The sequence below is a fragment of the Dipteris shenzhenensis genome, chromosome 32, assembly GCF_047967505.1.
Source record: "Dipteris shenzhenensis isolate YYH24624 ecotype China chromosome 32, Dip_SZ_1.0, whole genome shotgun sequence".
In the NCBI taxonomy this organism is placed as follows: domain Eukaryota; kingdom Viridiplantae; phylum Streptophyta; class Polypodiopsida; order Gleicheniales; family Dipteridaceae; genus Dipteris; species Dipteris shenzhenensis.
Genome location: NC_141627.1, coordinates 44531179 through 44548864, shown reverse-complemented (window position 1 = coordinate 44548864; position 17686 = coordinate 44531179).

The following is a 17686-nucleotide window of genomic DNA, read 5'->3' as shown; positions in this document are numbered from 1 at the left end:
TCGACTTCACAGTCACCTACAGAATAGGTTGATGAAGAAGAGCAAGAATTGCCAGCAACACCTCAAGCAGAGCCATAGCAGCTCAGACGGTCTACTAGGGAAAGCAGACCACCAGCCAGATTGACATATGCTCAGAAAGGCAAAGCAATTCAGGTGGAAACCACCAACTATGCTCTTATGACTACCATCATGGCTACAGAAGAGCCAGTGTACTTCGAAGATGCACTTCGAAGATGCAGTAGACAAGCCAGAATGGCAAACTACTATGAATGAAGAAATGGATGCTTTGTATAAAAATAACACTTGGGAATTATGCGACCTTCCACCAGGAAAGAAGGCCATAGCCAACAAATGGGTATATAAAGTGAAGTATAATCCAGATGGCAGTATTCAGAGATACAAAGCCAGATTAGTTGCAAAAGGATTTGCACAACAATATGGTCAAGATTATGATGAGACTTATGCTCCAGTAGCAAAGATGATTCCATACGGTTCTTGATATCACTAGCGACACTCAGTAAATGGAATGTATATCAGCTCGATGTCAAGAATGCATTTCTCAATGGTTATCTAGAAGAGGAAGTCTATATGCAACAACCAGCAGGTTATGTTGAACCAGGAACGGAGAAAAAGGTTTGCCATCTCAAGAAAAGTCTCTACAGCTTAAAGCAAGCCCCCAGAAGTTGGTACAGTAGAATTGACAAGTATTTTACTGATCTGGGATACATGAAGTCCAATGCAGATCATACTCTCTACTACAAAGTTCAAGGGGAAGACATTACTATTGCACTTTTGTATGTAGATGATCTAATTGTGATAGGAAGCAAGGATAGCTTCATCAAAAAACTAAAACAAGACTTATCTACAGAGTTCGACATGAAAGATCTTGGACTTATGTACTATTGTCTTGGAATTGAGTTCTGGAGAGATTCAGATAGCACATTTATGAGTCAGCTCAAGTATGTTGACAGTCTCCTGAAGAAGTTTCATATGGCAGATTGCAAGGTTACAGCCACTCCCATAGAAGAGAGTTTGAAACTTACTAAAGATTCAAAAAAGCCTACAGTCAATGATAGATACTACAGGCAGCTCATTGGATCTCTTATATATTTGACAATCACACGGCCAGATATTTGTTATGCAGTAAGATCACTAGCATAGTTTATGGCAAATCCAAAACAGTCTCACTGGAATGCAGCCAAAAGAGTCTTGAGATACATCAGAGGTACAAGACAGTTTGGGATAGAATACAGAGGAAGTCATCCATGGTTGCATGGATACTATGACAGTGACTATGCCGGAGATCATGAGACCAGGAGATCAACACAGGGATATGCATTTTTCCTTGGTCAAGGTGCTATATCATGGTTGTCAAACAAACAGCCAACTGTTTCTTTGTCTTCGACTGAAGCAGAATATAGAGCACTCACTACAAGTGCATGTGAGGCTATATGGCTCAGAAGACTATTGTCAGAAACAGATTACTTTGATGAGTCAAAGCCAACAACAATATACTATGATAATCAATCGGCTCAAGCATTGGCCAAAAATCCAATATATCACTCCAGGACAAAGCACATTGATGTCAGAGAGCACTTCATTAGAGAAAGAGTGTTACTTGGTGACATCACACTGCAGCATTGTGATAGCAAAGAGAATGTTGCAGACATCTTTACCAAACCACTCGGTAAAGAGCTATTCGAGAAACACCGAGTAGCTCTTGGTTTGATGCAGAGGAAGGACATTCCCATTAAAGGGGTGTGATGAATGTAATGCTCAGTCCTTCTTCGATTCCCTAGAATCATCATCTTGAGGGAAGGCCTACTTCATGATTTGATCTTGAGGGAAGGTGTTGAGAGTTCATGCTCAACATCATGTGATCATGTGTGCATAACACCATCACGTGATCATATGTGCATAGCACTAACCTTATAGAGTGCTATAAAGGAAAGGGTTAGATCCTCTAACCCTAACCCTAAAAGGGTTTGTATATATTCTATTTTTTCAACTAAATCTAGTGTACAGTTAGTCATTTGTGGTGTGCTCTCTAGCTGTGCCCTCTCTCCTCATCTCCACTCTTCTCCTCTCCCCTCTTCATATTTTGTCACACACACACACACACACACACACACATACACACACACACACACACACACACACACACACACACACACACACACACACACACATACACTCACACACAATCACAATAAATTTGATTAGTAAATGTATCTCACACATAAACACTTATTTCTTTACACACGAACACACACATGCACACACACACACATGTATGCTTCCCTAACTATGAATTATTCTTTTATGTACCCTCGTGAAATCTTTCCTTTACACTTTCTTTTTAACCACCCCACATACCAAGCCCACTAATCATCCCATACCTCCTCTAATCCCTTCTTACCCATGCACTCATTCGCTCCTTACTCCACTTGTGGCTAAATTGTTTTTTTAATTATCTAAGAATCCATATGGTTGTCTATATTCCTAGGTAAAGTGATAGCAAGCTGGGGAAAATGGGCATTACCTGTCAACCCAAATGTAACTATGATGTTCTAACACCTAGTTTGTTTGGATGGTGGTAGGTAAGTGGACCCCAATCTCAAAACCTGGACTACCTAAGGATTCGACATCTTTTTTCAATATCATGTTTGCCAAACTCAATAAAAATTCTTAATTTGATCAAAATCTTTGCAAACTCTAGTTGCATTTTTCAACTTAGATGTCTCAAACATTTTTTCCTTATATATGTATTCCTTTTTTAACTTTTTATCCAATTGATGGAATTAATTGTATGGCTCAATTATTGATGGGACTTTTTAATCTAAACACACACTTTGATTTTGCAACTAGCCTTTGGTCACGGGCTAGAGTGCCATACAGTTAATTCACATCCATTGGATAATTCTTTAGCATGGATAATCCCTAGTCATGTTGTGATCCATCTTATTTTTTACTAACTTTCATATCTATTTTGCAGAAGTGGTTTACGCATTTACTATTGGCATTATTTTTTCATTTTGACACTTATCATACAGATTTACTTTTATTGAGTTATTATCAGTAGGTGGGGAGTAAGTTCCAATTGTGGTGGGCTTACTCCCCACCATGTGGTCTTACCCTCTGGGTTGGGGGTGGGCCACACACACACACACAAAATAAATTTGATTATAGTAAATGTATCTCACACACACAGACACTTATTTCTTTACACATGAACACACACACACATACGCACACACACATGTATACTTCCCTAACTATGAATTATTCTTTTATGTACCCTCGTGAAATCTTCCCTTTACACTTTCTTTTTAACCACCCCACATACCAAGCCCACTAATCATCCCATACCTTTTCTAATCCCTTCTTAACCCATGTACTCATTTGCTCCTTACTCCAATTGTGACTTAAACTTCACTTGTGGCTAAATTGTTTTTTTTAAATTATCTAAGAATCCATATGGTTGTCTATATTCCTAGGTAAGGCAATAACATGTCGGGGAAAATAGGCATGACCTATCTAGCCAACCGTAACTATGATGTTCTAACACCTAGTTTGTTTGGATGGTGGCAGGTAGGTGGAGGCTGCTGACCTCGGAACCTAGACTACTGCCTAAGGATTCGACATCTTTTTTCAATATTATGTTTGTCAAACTCAATATTCTTAAAAAATCTTAATTTGATCAAAATTTTTACAAACTCTAGTTGCATTTTTCAACTTAGATGTCTCAAACATTTTTTCCTTATATGTTTTCCTTTTTTAAGTTTTTATCCAATTGATGGAATTAATTGTATGGCTCAATTATTGATGGGAATTTTTAATGTAAACACACACACACACACATACATTTATACATACATACATACATACATACATATATAGATATAGATATATATATTTATGGCAGAGACACACCTAAGTTACATCGTTGTCGGAGCTGCTCTACACCGTTTGCTAAAGGCTGCTCTACCCACTCTGTTTGCTAAGGCAAAATTCTCTGTAATGCTGCTCTACTTATTGGCCCCAATACTGTCACACAGCCTACTTGCACTAGCCATCTTCCTCGGATTTCATGCCGACTCTATTCTGTTTCTTGTGGATGGCAGTGCAGAGTCCAGATGAACACAGTAGAGCCAATCAAAGTTTTAAGCACGATAGCAAACTGACAATGTCAAAGCCAGGAGACTAAAATTGTGGGAGCGGCCAGGTCTCCATTTGATAATGGCTATATGCCAATAAAATCCAACTAATCCTAAATGTGAAATGTGTCCTATTTGTTTGAGTTTCCATTAGCATTGAACTTTTCCTTAAACACCAATCACAAGCAATTGCTTTCCACCCTTTGTGATGGTATCCTTATAACTCCCAGGTGCAACCTGAGCATCCATAATAAATGGTGCTTGCCTATTGGCCCAAGTATCATAGACTTCATCTTCCATAGCCAAATTACACTAAAGTTTAGCATCTAGGAAATCTCCTTGCTCTATAGACAAGTTGTGTGCAATGTCTAGGTCAAACCCTAGCTAAGGTGCGGCATATATATCATACTTTTGCAACTTAGGATGCTTCGTCATTGAGTCTCTTGAATATGATCCAATATCTTTGAATTCCCCAATTAGGAATAGACTAGATGCCTAATGGGAATAGCTAGCTAAAATCTTGATTCTCAAGGGGCAACGAAAACTATTGAAGTGTCCAACAAGTGCAAAGTGCTATAATGTACCAAATGCAATGTGCTATGTGCTAAACTCAGATTGCTATGTGCTATATGCAAATTGCTACATGTTATATATGAATTGCTATGTGTTGTATGCAAATTGCTACGTGCTATATACGAATTGCTATGATACAAATTGATATGAACCCAAGGAAGGGCACGTTCCTTGGTCTTATAATTTTTGCTATAATGTGCTAACCCTGCCAACCCTTACCCCACACAAATATGTGGTTATGTGCTAAATGCAAAGTACTATAAGCCAAATGCAAAGTGTTATATGGCAGATTCAAAATGTAATGTGCAAAATTAAAAGTGCTTTGTGGCAAGGGCAAATTGAAATGAACCCAAAGAATGACACATTCCTTGGTCTTATAATTTTGGATACCTTAAATGTGTGGTCTTGTGCTACAATGCAAAGCACTATGTGCAGACCTTAAAGTGCTATGTGTTGAATGCAAATTGCTACATGCCAAATTCAAATTGCTATGTGTTAGATTCAAATTTCTATGTGCTATTTCAATTTTCTAAAAACATAACATGTGGTTATATGCTAAAATTATATAATTCAAATAAAACATATTCTTTGTCAATATAGCTACTTGCCCAAATCTAGTTTGCTCTTAGGCCATCATAGAGAAGAAGATAAAGCTTTTTCTACCTTAATTTGTTAATTACTTCTAGCACATTGTCCCCATTTTTTAAATTTTGATTATATCCATTAGATTTGTTTATGAAGTTCCACACACTCTTATGATTCATTATAATGAAGCTTTTTTACTTGCCACTTAATGCCCCCCATTCCTTGCACATTGTGCCTTGGTTCAATTTCAAGTCAAATTATCGGTTCATTTCGCATGTCCCAAAGTATGCATACTTTGGAAATTTCTTTCTTGGGTTGTGATGGAGGGATGTAGAGGACATGTTCCACTGTGGCAATGGGGATCTTCTCAACCTCTTTATGGAACAACTTGCAAAGCCCAGGGAAATAAAGGCTCAATAAAGGTAGATCGAGGAGAATATCATCGTGAGCAAAGGAGGCAGCGAATCAGCCCTGCTTTACATTTCAAGTGAGCCTTCAAGCATGTGGCAAGAAAAGTTGAATAGTATTGGAAATCAAGATGATCACATAGATTCTCATGAATATCTTAGTAGTGCGCTTGATTGTCAAGGTTCAAAACGCAGCGTCAATGGAACTGTTTTGTATAATGAGATAGTAGAGATATTGGGTCTTGTAGAAACAAGTTCTTCTTGATGGTAGCTGGAAGCAATGCTCTAGATGTTGATCTAAGCTGAAATAGGCAAACATCCATAAGATGAAAGAACCATGCTTCCTCCAATTGCTTGTAGTAGATTTAAGCAACCTAGAATTGTGCTATCCAAAGCTCGTATGTACATAAGTTAGGAATTTTCCAAAATGGATGGGTTGCTTTTTGAGTCCCGTCCTTTAGAGGTGTGCACATTCTAGTGATTGGGAGGTCACACAGTCTTCAAATGAACCATGGGAGTCGAAGACATCAATAGAGTTTGGGAATATCCAATGCTTCCCATTTTCATCCATGATAGAAATGGGATTAACTCTAGGGGTGAGATTCACAAGGACATCTAGAAATTTCTAGATGAACGTCAAACAAGGGGTAAGATTTGCAATGCGGACAAAAAGATTTTTTGGATATATGTCAAGCAAGGGGTGAGATCCACAAGGAGGGCATCGAATTTTTTTGAATGAATGTCAAACAAGGGATTTTTCTAGGCATGTGCATGTATGTTCACGAAGTATCTGATAATAATTTGCTGGAAGATGCTAGGCTTATGAAGATGATAAGTGCATACCACATGCTCCATGTGCACTCCATGTGTAGCACATTATCACCCACGATGATCAGGGTTGTTTGGGCAGAAGGTACATTAAGAGCTCTCTCAGCACATTTGGACTGTACTGGAAATAAGAAAGGATTGATAAAGGAAATCATCACAGTAAGCAAGTAATGTGAATTTGAAGAACCTCAACTTGGAGGTTTGTATGCAAGACACCTTGCAGACACTGTCCCAAAAGACATTAAATTTTTTGGATAGGATCAAAAGCTGTCTTGAGTTCCTACAAAGGTTGTGGAAGTTCAAGCAAAGCTGCACGAATTAGCCAAGGCAATCATGAATGGGCAATTATATATAGTTATTCAATATAGAATGGAGTGGCATAGAGTGGAATCTCTAACTGTAACAAGCCACATGTGCACATGAGATACTTACAAAGAGATGGGTACTTGAAGGTGGGCAGCTCTCTTGTTGCAATTTTTGTTGAGATCCTGATTAACATCATGCTAGCCTCCATCAACTATAAACTATGCAACACTTGGATGGTTCCCTACAAGCAAGACTCAAAGCAATTTTTGCATGATCATTAAAAAGACAACCCAGAGAATGGTATGAAGATGTGTTAATAGTTGTAGATGACCAAAGGGATTCAAGTAATGTGGTTAAGAAAAGTACAACATTTGTGATAGAATATGTCTATAGAGTTAGATTCTTTCTGGTTGTCTAGGTTACTGAAGAGCTGATGCTAATTATGGAAAATTTGACATGAAAATAATAATATTGAGCTAGATGCTAATTGTGGAATTCTTGACACTAACAATATTAATGTTGAGGAGTTTGGATGCTAATTGTGGAATTCTTAATACGGGAAATTTTGCATTTGTCAGATTGGCTCAATAATTATGACTCATATTGGAATAAAAAGACAAAGTATAATGCATTCATGAAGATGATTCATTGAATGCTATTGTCAGTGCAACACAAATTAAGAATGCAATTTGTTGTGGCCCAATTATGACCATAAATCTGTACTTGAATTTCCTCCAGAGTCATCAAATTCTTAGGTAGATTGCACCCCCTGGGAAAATATTCTCAGCCATCATCAAATGTTAGATATGCTACTCATAATCCATCAAGTTATGCTCTTGATAAACCATCATGTTTGTCCTTTAGTTCTTTCCTCCAGTTTCGAACCATTCGTTCTGTCCTTTAGGCCTTTCCTTTGGTTTGGAATTTTCTCCTCTCATTACACAAAAGCTAACATTTACACCTATAGAAACGTGCATTGAAGTCTAAGACTTGCATGATTGGTTATACATATGCATAGGGAACACAGAATGTGTGTTAGTGGAACATGTGTTATGGTAGAGGATTCTCACAAAGACTCTCCTCTTTTCCATTAGGACACACTTCCTTATGTGGCATTTTTGCATGTCAAGAGACAAGCAAATGGGCCAAATACGTAAAGATTGGTCACTCTCAGCTTTGGTTTTAGGGCAGTTTGTTTGAGTGAGATTTGGTGGGGTACTATTTGCAACAATATTCGAAGGAGATGCCTTCATGTATACGAGAACAAGTATTTGGCTTGGCTAGTTAAGATAAAGTAGTAAGCCTAGACTGGTTGAGGAGACCATGAATACAATAAGGATAGATTTACGATTGTAGACCATTGAGAGATTATGAATATATCTGTGACATAACATAGCATGCTAAAATTTGTGGTCTCAAACTTTGGGACCTTAAAAGAAGACATTGATGTTCAGGGAGTTTTTGAGCTTTAAAATCATCAATTTAAGGGCATAAATAAAGTTATCACCTGCTATTTGAAGTGCTTGGGTTAGATCGTGATTACATAACCACTTCAACTATACTGCTTTCTGATTTATATTTCAAATGCAATATCCATATAGTAATCCTTGGCTTTGGAACTGTTTGAGGATGCAAGAAGGCAATAGAGCCTTTAGACCGATTGTTGAAATCCAAAGTCTAAGAGGAAAATCGGTAGAAAAATGTTGAAGCAAAGTCCTCGATTATGGATGATCTACAAGTTTGAAACCTTTAGTTGAGCACATAAAGAGTTGCCAGGTGCGATCTTGCTAGATTTTTTTGACTTCTTTGTATATCAAACCAAATTTCACAATATATATAAGTTGTTATATATAGAAGGAAAACAAGATATTGGACAAAATACATAGGCAATCGATAGAGAGATTGAGAAATTAAGCACTTGGAGGAGGAAGCTCTCTCTCTCTCTCTCTCCACACACATACACCCCCCCCCCTCAACTTTAAAGTTCCTTACGAAGCATTCAAAAATATTATTTGTTGGACAAACCCGTTCTCAGGAGTCAGGGTACAGGTGGACCTTGGAGAGCAAGAAAAATATCGACCTGCGAACCGCTGGCGGTAGCGGCGTGTGAGCATGTGCAGGTCAGTTCAAACTCTGATGACTGATCGCTTCAAGCTTTGGCTCGGAAGTGCGGACGTTCCGACTCTTCCGCAGCTTTTACTATACCGTAGCGAGTTGAGGAAACCATCATGAGCAACCCATCTGAACAACCATAAAGTTTGCACACACCAGTCACCATTGCGAACAGCGAGATGTGAATCGTGACCATGCGTCGTGACAAGACTCAAATCGTTGGCATGCTTGCAAAATAAATGTTACATGGGTTGCAGCTTCAAGTACGAGCGCTACGGCTTTCATAACGACGCACCAAGTTGCCAGTCGCCGTGGTGATGCTCATCATTTCTATGGTCCCGACTCTCGAGTGACACCGAGTGAACTTGTGAACTGAACTTTGAACTTTGAAGCACTGCAAGCGTGCACGATGAACTCGTACAATGCATTTGCTAGCCATCAAATCCTTGCAGTCTGACAGGCGGACTGCGCGAGTCCGTCGGGCTCCGTCCGACCCACATAGTTGCGGAATAACGTAGGTACTGCTCGTGGGTGGAGTCACTCTGGAGTCGGAGTCTGGACTGTCGACTCTGGAGGCTGGAGAGCCATCTTCGCATATAAAAGACAAGTTTTTTCTCGTAGTAACTCAAAGCATGGTGTACACGGGCTTAAAACTTTGTACCGTGAAGCTTTATGTCTCAGCGGAGGAATGATGATATCTTAGCCTTCAACGTCACTTTAAAGTTCAAAGCTAAAGGCATGGAATTATGAGATTTCACGTGTCGAAACAGTCCCACAGAACTCCTGTCAACACTGCTCTCTGCACACAACCTTTGGGCGCTCCTCCCTCTTGGCCTTTTGTTAGGTTCTTGCGAGAAAACTCTTGAAGGACATTATCTTTTAGAGTGCTGTTCACACGAAGCCAACTAGTTTGAGCTAAAATATACATAAATGAATTTATTGCCATTTCCTAAAAATTGATAAATAATATTTGCCATTTTGACTTAATTTTTAAAATGAATTAAGAACATAGGTTTATGTAAAGTTTAAAATAATAAAAGATGACTAACTACTTGATTGAGTATTAGGATAGCATTGTGCAAATTTTTTTAAGTTTATATGTTTTATTGGACAATTTGATTCTGAGTGAATTTATAAAATGAAGTGAGCTAAATGTGACAATAGAAGTACCTTTTTTGGTTTAATGGATGAGGGTGAATATTTTGTTGAAAAGTTACTATTCGAGTGTATATTTAATTTGTAAAATAAATGTGAAGATGTATAAAAAATGTTGGAATAATTTAAATTTTAGATAGAATGTACAAGATTTATAATAACATTTGAGAGTATTGTACTGAATAAATGTAACGCGATTTGCATATAAAAGATGCATACGTTATGTGTATTGAAAAAAAGTAGTAATGCCTTGAAAACGAAAAAAATGGAGTAATATGTGCTATGAATTAAGAGTCCTTCAAGAGTATGACTTAACTATAGTTTGAAATAGGAAGTCCTTTACATGTATTGAAAATGGGTTTCTATGTAAATATACTAGATTATGTCTCTATTTTTTAGAAAGTAAATTATTTTTGTAGATGTTGGATTTCCACCAAGGTTATTGTAGCCATATGTTGAGCCGATTGTGTTGAGTTCTCTTATGAATTTCTCTTTAAGTGTATCTGCTTTGCTTTTTTGGTTTGTGGTGGCTAGGATTTTTGTTTTGAAGTTCGAGTGGAACGGTTTGTAACTGTTAATATCATGTTTCATTTTTAAAGGAGGATTGGTTTGGTGTTGTGCTATCCATTTTTTAAGATTACTAGTTTGTCTAATATATTGTTTTTCTGAAGCAATACATAGAATAGAATATACGTAATATGGGCCTTTTGTGCCTTTTTCTTTGTCTTCTTCGTAATTTCCTATGTGAAATAGTAAAATAAAGTACGATGAGTTTTATCATGTGTGCTAGAAAATGAAGTGTGTATGTACTGTAAGATATGAAATCAAGAATGTACCTATAGGTGGCTGAAATATATTATTCTTTGTTGGAGTTGGGAAAATTTCAAAATGTTCGCCATATGCTTCTTTTCCAAAATTCAAATCAATAATGGCAGTTATACCTTCTATGGTAAATGGCAACTCTTTTGCTTTTTTTTAGTCATCTGTTTGGAACATGTTGTTGAACTCTGCTAGTATCACATTTCCTATCTTACGATCAATTTTAAGGAGTTCGGCTAAGCTTACATTGTAGCCAAAGTGCAGAAGTTCAAGGCAATAATCTGAAATTCCTTCTGAGTGCTTATCTATTATAGCTTGTGCTTCTGTTCTCAACATCATTGGAGTAATGATATCGTCCTCTTTTGTGATTTTTTAAATTATGTACTTAGTTAGACCTGCATTATGTTTGAATTGATATTATGTATATGTTTTTTATTGTTTTTTAAAAAATGAAAATTTTATGTATTTTTTATAAATAAACTTGTTTTACTAATCGTCAACTCTCATTTCTTTGTCTCCATGTTCTGCCTTCCATTGTTCTACTTCATGTTAATTATTGTCCATGAAATTCCTAAGGTCTTGTAGTGTGCTCCATCCATAACTGTATTCATGTGGTTCCTTTCCAGTCATGTTTGTGAGACGTATCTGAGCTGTATACAAGTAATAACTTTGTCCCTTTGTTCTTTTTGTTGATTTCTCTTGATCTTGTTGAGCCAATCAGGCCTTATTTTTAAATTGATTAAAGATTTGCAAAATAGTAACCTAGTATAAATTAGAATATAAATCAATGTGAAGAAATACTACAATGCATAATATGGAAAATGTACCTCGTCTATTGTTGTTATTTTTTATTGTTGGTTGTTCTTCAAACAAGTGTTTGATAGATCTATCCTGCATAGTAATGTGTATATTACAAGTTTCTTTTGTCTTATATGGTTGAATATTTAATAAAAGGATTTTTAATTGATTACTTAATTATTTTCAGTTCATGCAAGCATTGGAACGAAGTCAGATGGATTGATTTTAGCACTTTTCGTTTAGATATTACCTATTAAAATGGCCAACATGCCACATCAACATCTTGGGTGGCCCTTGTTCTAGGTCTATGTGCATCAAGCTATATGGTGCATTGACTTTGTATGGCTTCAAGCTTGTAAAAGAGGAGCTAGGAATGAGGAGGGCCTTTCCCACACCTAGGTTAGGCATGCACCGTAAGAGTGGGCTTTTGAGGAATGAAGGCTTTTGTCCTTCTGAAAAACTGGATGATGAGATCCCTTGGGTGAGGGATATGAAATCAGAATTTGGGAAGCACGAGGGGAATTGTGAGTGGTCCAAGGTTGCAAAGGAGGTGCTCAAGGAGCTACAAACCAGAAGCGCCTATCTTATACATATATTAGATGGGCACCATCAGATTGGCCTTGCAAGGAATGATGATTGCTATCCTGAAAGCTTGAATGAGGAGATCCTTGTTTTGAGCTTGGTCTAGAAATAGATGCTGCTACCTATGCCTATCTTTTGAAGCACTACACTAGTGTTAAGGCCTTGTCTGAGGGTGAGCATGTGCATGAGTACATGAACAGGCTTGGATATGCGGATAATAGATTTTTGGGTAACCTTCTTGTTGAAATGTATGGAAAATGTGAAAGCTTGGAGTATGCATGAGCTGTGTTCAACAGAATACTCCTAGAGTATTATGATCACTACGTAAGCCTAGAATGGATGTGGCAAAGAAGCTTTACAACTCTTTAAAGAAATGTAAATACAAGTCGAGGGAAACAAGATAGCTTTCACTTACGTATTAGATACGTGTACTAGTGTAGTAGCCTCAGAGAAAGGTCGAGAGATCCATGCTCTCATTGTTGGCAACACATGGGAGTCAGATGTAGTGGTGGGGATAGCCCTTGTTAATATGTATGGTAAGTGCAGTAGCCTCGATGATTCAAGGGCCGTGTTTGTAGAGATGCCACTTCGAAATGCGGTCTCGTGGAATGCCATGATTGTAGTGTGTGCCCAAAATGGGCATGGTAAGGAGGCCCTACAATTGTTAGATGCAATGCATGCCAAAGGCATTAAGCCAAACAAGGTCATGTTCCTCTGCACTTTGAATGCATGTGCTATAGTAGAAGTCTTACAAGTGGGTCAATTGTAGGCTGAAGCTAGACAAGGCAAGCTTTGTATGTGGTCTCAGTGCACGTAGTCATAAAGGTCTAGTTGTTGATTCAACACAATATTTTCTATGTATGAACAGGGACCATGGCATAAACTCCTCAGCAGAGCATTATGGGTGCATGATTGGTCTTCTTGGCTGACGAGGACTACTGAAAGATGCATAGGACTTGATCATGAGCATGCCATTTAAAGATGCTAGGTCAAATTGCTGAAGCAGATCCAGGCATTTTGTCATGTGTACTTAAACTGTGTACTTAAACAATAGATAGATATGGAAGCATGTAAATAGACAATGCCAACTAGAGAGATGTAGGACCATCAATATATTTTTGTCCAATGAATATGGACACAATACAAAAGATGAGTCCAGTGTACCACCAGGATGTGGACCTTTGTACTCTCAAAAACTTACTGTCCTCGTCCTCCTAAATCCTTTAGCCTATGTGCTCCCGTAGAGCATCAATAGGTCTCAAGATGACATAGATGGAGCATCCAGGCAAGGTGGCCCCTGCTCAGTAAGCTTCACCACCTGTAAATCTTTAAAAGTGGCACTTATACCATGTTCGAAAATAGAATTACCATGCAGTGGAGGCTTTCTCACACTAGGAGATCACCTTTCTTTGAACTCTTCATGTGAGCTCCGATCCTGCTCGGGATTCTATGCACTTCCCTTGCTGCAAAATCTGCTCAGGTCCAAGCTCCACCTTGTGTGCTTCTCCTACTGCAATATGCTCAGTCCAAGGCACCAGATGGGTGCTCTTCTTGCTGCAAAATAGGTTAGGTTTGAGCCCCTTGGAGAATGAGTAATGAGCCCATTTTGGGCCAAGTGCCCCCTCCCACTAGCCCACCTAGTAGGTGGGCTTGCTTCCATCAGTCTTAACTACTCCCCTTGGTATGTTTTCCGGATTGTGGGAAAACATTTGGTTTTACGATGCAAGGTTCTGAATACCTTCATGTGGACCCTTGTACTCTCAAAAACTTGTTGTCCTTCTACCTTCGTGGCACTCCTAAATCCCTCAGCCTGCATGCTCTACTAGAGTGTTAGTAGGCCTTGTGGTGCCTGCAATCTCACCTCCAAAATGCTCCTTGTGGATAGCCAACTGTAAGGTAGTGCTTGTTGTAACCTTGATCACCTTGCTGCCCTTTGATGGAAGTTGCCCATTGTGGTCAAAAGCCACAATTATGGTAGTCCACAAGACCATTGTGATAAGGCATTATGGTGAACAATCTCCTTACTTTGCACCTGCTCCCACACATCCCATCCATCTTGACAAGTGCAGTTTCCAAAGCCATGTGTTGGAGACATCCATGATCTAATATGGCAGCATGAATTGCCTACCCCTCTATTAAGCAGCCAAACTAGCACATGCTTAAAGAGCATAGACAAAGGTGATTTCATTCAACTTGAAGCCCTCAAGCTTCCTTTGAGGGTAAAGATTCAAAGCATCTTTGTCATGTGAATTCTGAGCAAAAGCTGTAATCATAGCTCCTATCTTGACAAGTGCAATTACAAAAGCCATGTGTTGGACACATCCATGATCTAATATAGCAGCATGAATTGCTTGCTTTTTTTAAGCATCCAAACTGGCACATGCTTGAAGAGCATAGACAAAGGTGATTTATTTTAGCTTGAAGCCCTCAAGCTTCCTCTGAAGGAAAAGATTCTTAGACAGGTGAAGCGCCTCTTTGGCATGCCCATTCTGAATAGACACTCTGATCATGGCATTATCCCACAGTGGAATCCCTGCAAACACAACCTTAGGATCTTCCAAGCTCCCACACTTGCCATACATATTGATAAGGGCTATCCCCACAACAACATCACAGGCTCAACCATTATGAATAGTGATGGCATGCATCTCTTGACTTCTTGAAGGGTTACCACATTAGGACATGCATCCAAAGCACAAATAAAGGAGACCTTGTTGTGTTTGATACCTTCTGGATGCATTTGCAAAGACATGTAGGGTGTCCTAGTGGACATTGCAATCATGGTGCTCAAAGCAACCACATCTCATAGAGGCAGCTCTGCAAACACTACCCATGAATCATCTAGATTCTTGCATTTGCCATACATATTGATGAGGACATCCCTTGCAATTTCATGCGACTCCTTTCTCTTGCTAGTCATAGTTGCATGAATCTCCCAACCCTATTCTAGAGTTTCTATATTGGCATACAAGTCAAAGGTGATCTTCACTGGGCTCAATGATTCTTGCCTACACTTGATGAAGCACTTCTAGGGCCTTGTTGCCTTGTCTATTCTATGCACATGCTACAATCATGGCACTCAAGGAGACTGCATTCTACAGTGATGTCTCTACAAATATAGCTTTGGAATCACCAAGGATCCTACACTTACCATACATATTGATGAGAAATATTCTTATGCCAACATCTTACTCCCTTCCTATGCAAACAATTGTAACATGAATCTCTCTGCCCTCTTCTATACTTGCCACACTGGCATACACATTAAAAACACCTAAGAAGGTGATTTTTTTTGGCTTAATTCCTTTGGCCTACATTTTAACAATTGTTGTAGGGCCTCCTTGCCATGCCCATTCTAGGCACACACAATGATTATGGCACTCCAAGAAACCGCATCTTGCAGTGACATGACACATCCCTAGAATCATCTAGTCTCCTGCACTTCCCATACATATTGATGATTGCATCCCCTATGACATCGTTCAACTCCACTCCATAACCAACAATAAATGGATTTCTCAAGCTTGGCACATGCATCTAAAACATAGATAAAGGTAATTTTGTTTAGCTCAAACCTTTCAACGTGCATTTGACCAAATAGTGTCACAGTTTGTTTTTATGTACAATTGTGAGCCTAGCGGGATTTGTGTGAGGCCCCAAACCAAATGTGAGAGAAGGCTGTTGGCAAGGTGGATGGTAAGTCAACTACAATATGGAACTATTCTCATCATGAATGATTTTTTCATGTTAGTTTCATTAAGAAGCAAAAAATTTATATTAAATGTTTGAAACATTCGCCAAGATTTGAAACTTTTATGTGAAAAAATATAAAATTTCGCTAGGATTTATATCTTCTACTCCAAAATTCATAAAAAAATATAAAAATATTTACTATATTTTATCAATTTTGTGAAACTACAACTAGCTATATAAACTTTCACCAAGATTTTATATTAATATCTAGGTATAGATTTGATAAAAACATCCATGATTCTCATCAAAAAATTCTGGAATCTCTGTGCTTCAGCCACAAGCAAAGTCCTTGTAACTTAATAATCCCTATTCCCAATCTAACCATTGCTTGACAATCGCTTCAGCCCCTACCCAAGGCCAAGCAACTCATTGATCTCTAATCCTACTTTAACCATTGCTTAACAATATCTTTGAAAGGTGCAATTGATAAAAGACAGGCAACAATAATAAGTCTCATCATTGCCACAAGAACTTGATGCAAGAAAGATACGAGTAGCAACAACACGTTCTACAACATTCCTAGAAGTCCCAAAAATGTGGCCTGAGAAGGTATCCCTTACAAAGTGTAATATAGATAGCCTTTAGATCCACTAGTCTCTACATAATGCCATCTTATTATTACATCGCAAGAGTCATAATGTTTAAATAAGACATTACTTACCTGATCTCATCTTGTTGGTGTCTTAGAACTCTCTCAAAAAAATATTCAATGTTAGAGACAGACATGGGCTATAGAGAGAAACTATCTTTCCAAGTGAGCTTTGCTTAAAATCGCCACGTAAATCTTTTACCCATCATTCTGCATCCTTTTTTCTTCATTTGTAAGAGTAGATCAAAGAGCAAGTTTTTGTGCAATCTCTATTGGTGACTTTGACACACCATGATTGATATGAAAGAATGCAACGGACTTTCTTGTAGTGTCTCTTCCGCAACCCTTAGGATGGTATTTGGATCCCTGCACCAAAAGTTTGCCAAATCGATGATGGGAATTTGATGAGCTCTTCCTACTTGGATAGCTTCATTAAACAATGGAGTTGTAAGCTCTCCAAAGTCACCTGCAGAGGAAAGAGAAGCAGCAAGGGGGTGGGATCAATCAAGGGGAGAGGATGAGGCTTCATTTGTAAGAGTAGATCAAAGAGCAAGTTTGTGTGCAACCTCTATTGGTGACTTTGTAACACCATGATTGATATGAAAGAACCCAATGAACTTGCTGGTAGTGTCTCTTATGCAACACTTAGGACGACATTTGGATCCCTAGTCCAAAATTTTGCCAAATTGATGGTGGGAATTTGATGAGCTCTTCCTACTTAGGTAGCTTCATTAGACGATGGAGTTGTAAGCACTCCAGAGTCACCTACGGAGGAAAGAAAAGCAATGGGGGGGGGAGATCGATCGAGGGGAGGGGATGAGGCTAGAATTTGAAGACAGGAGATGTAGGCCATGAACTGTGATCTCTGTTATGTGGATTGGGGTCAAGCTACAAATTGCTGCAATGGTTGCATGATCTCTTTATCGTAATAGCCAATTCTTCCCATGTTCACTCCATTCTCAAGAGTGACCTCCACAATCATGGCAACCGAAGGAGTGGGATCGATCAAAAGAAGGGAGTGA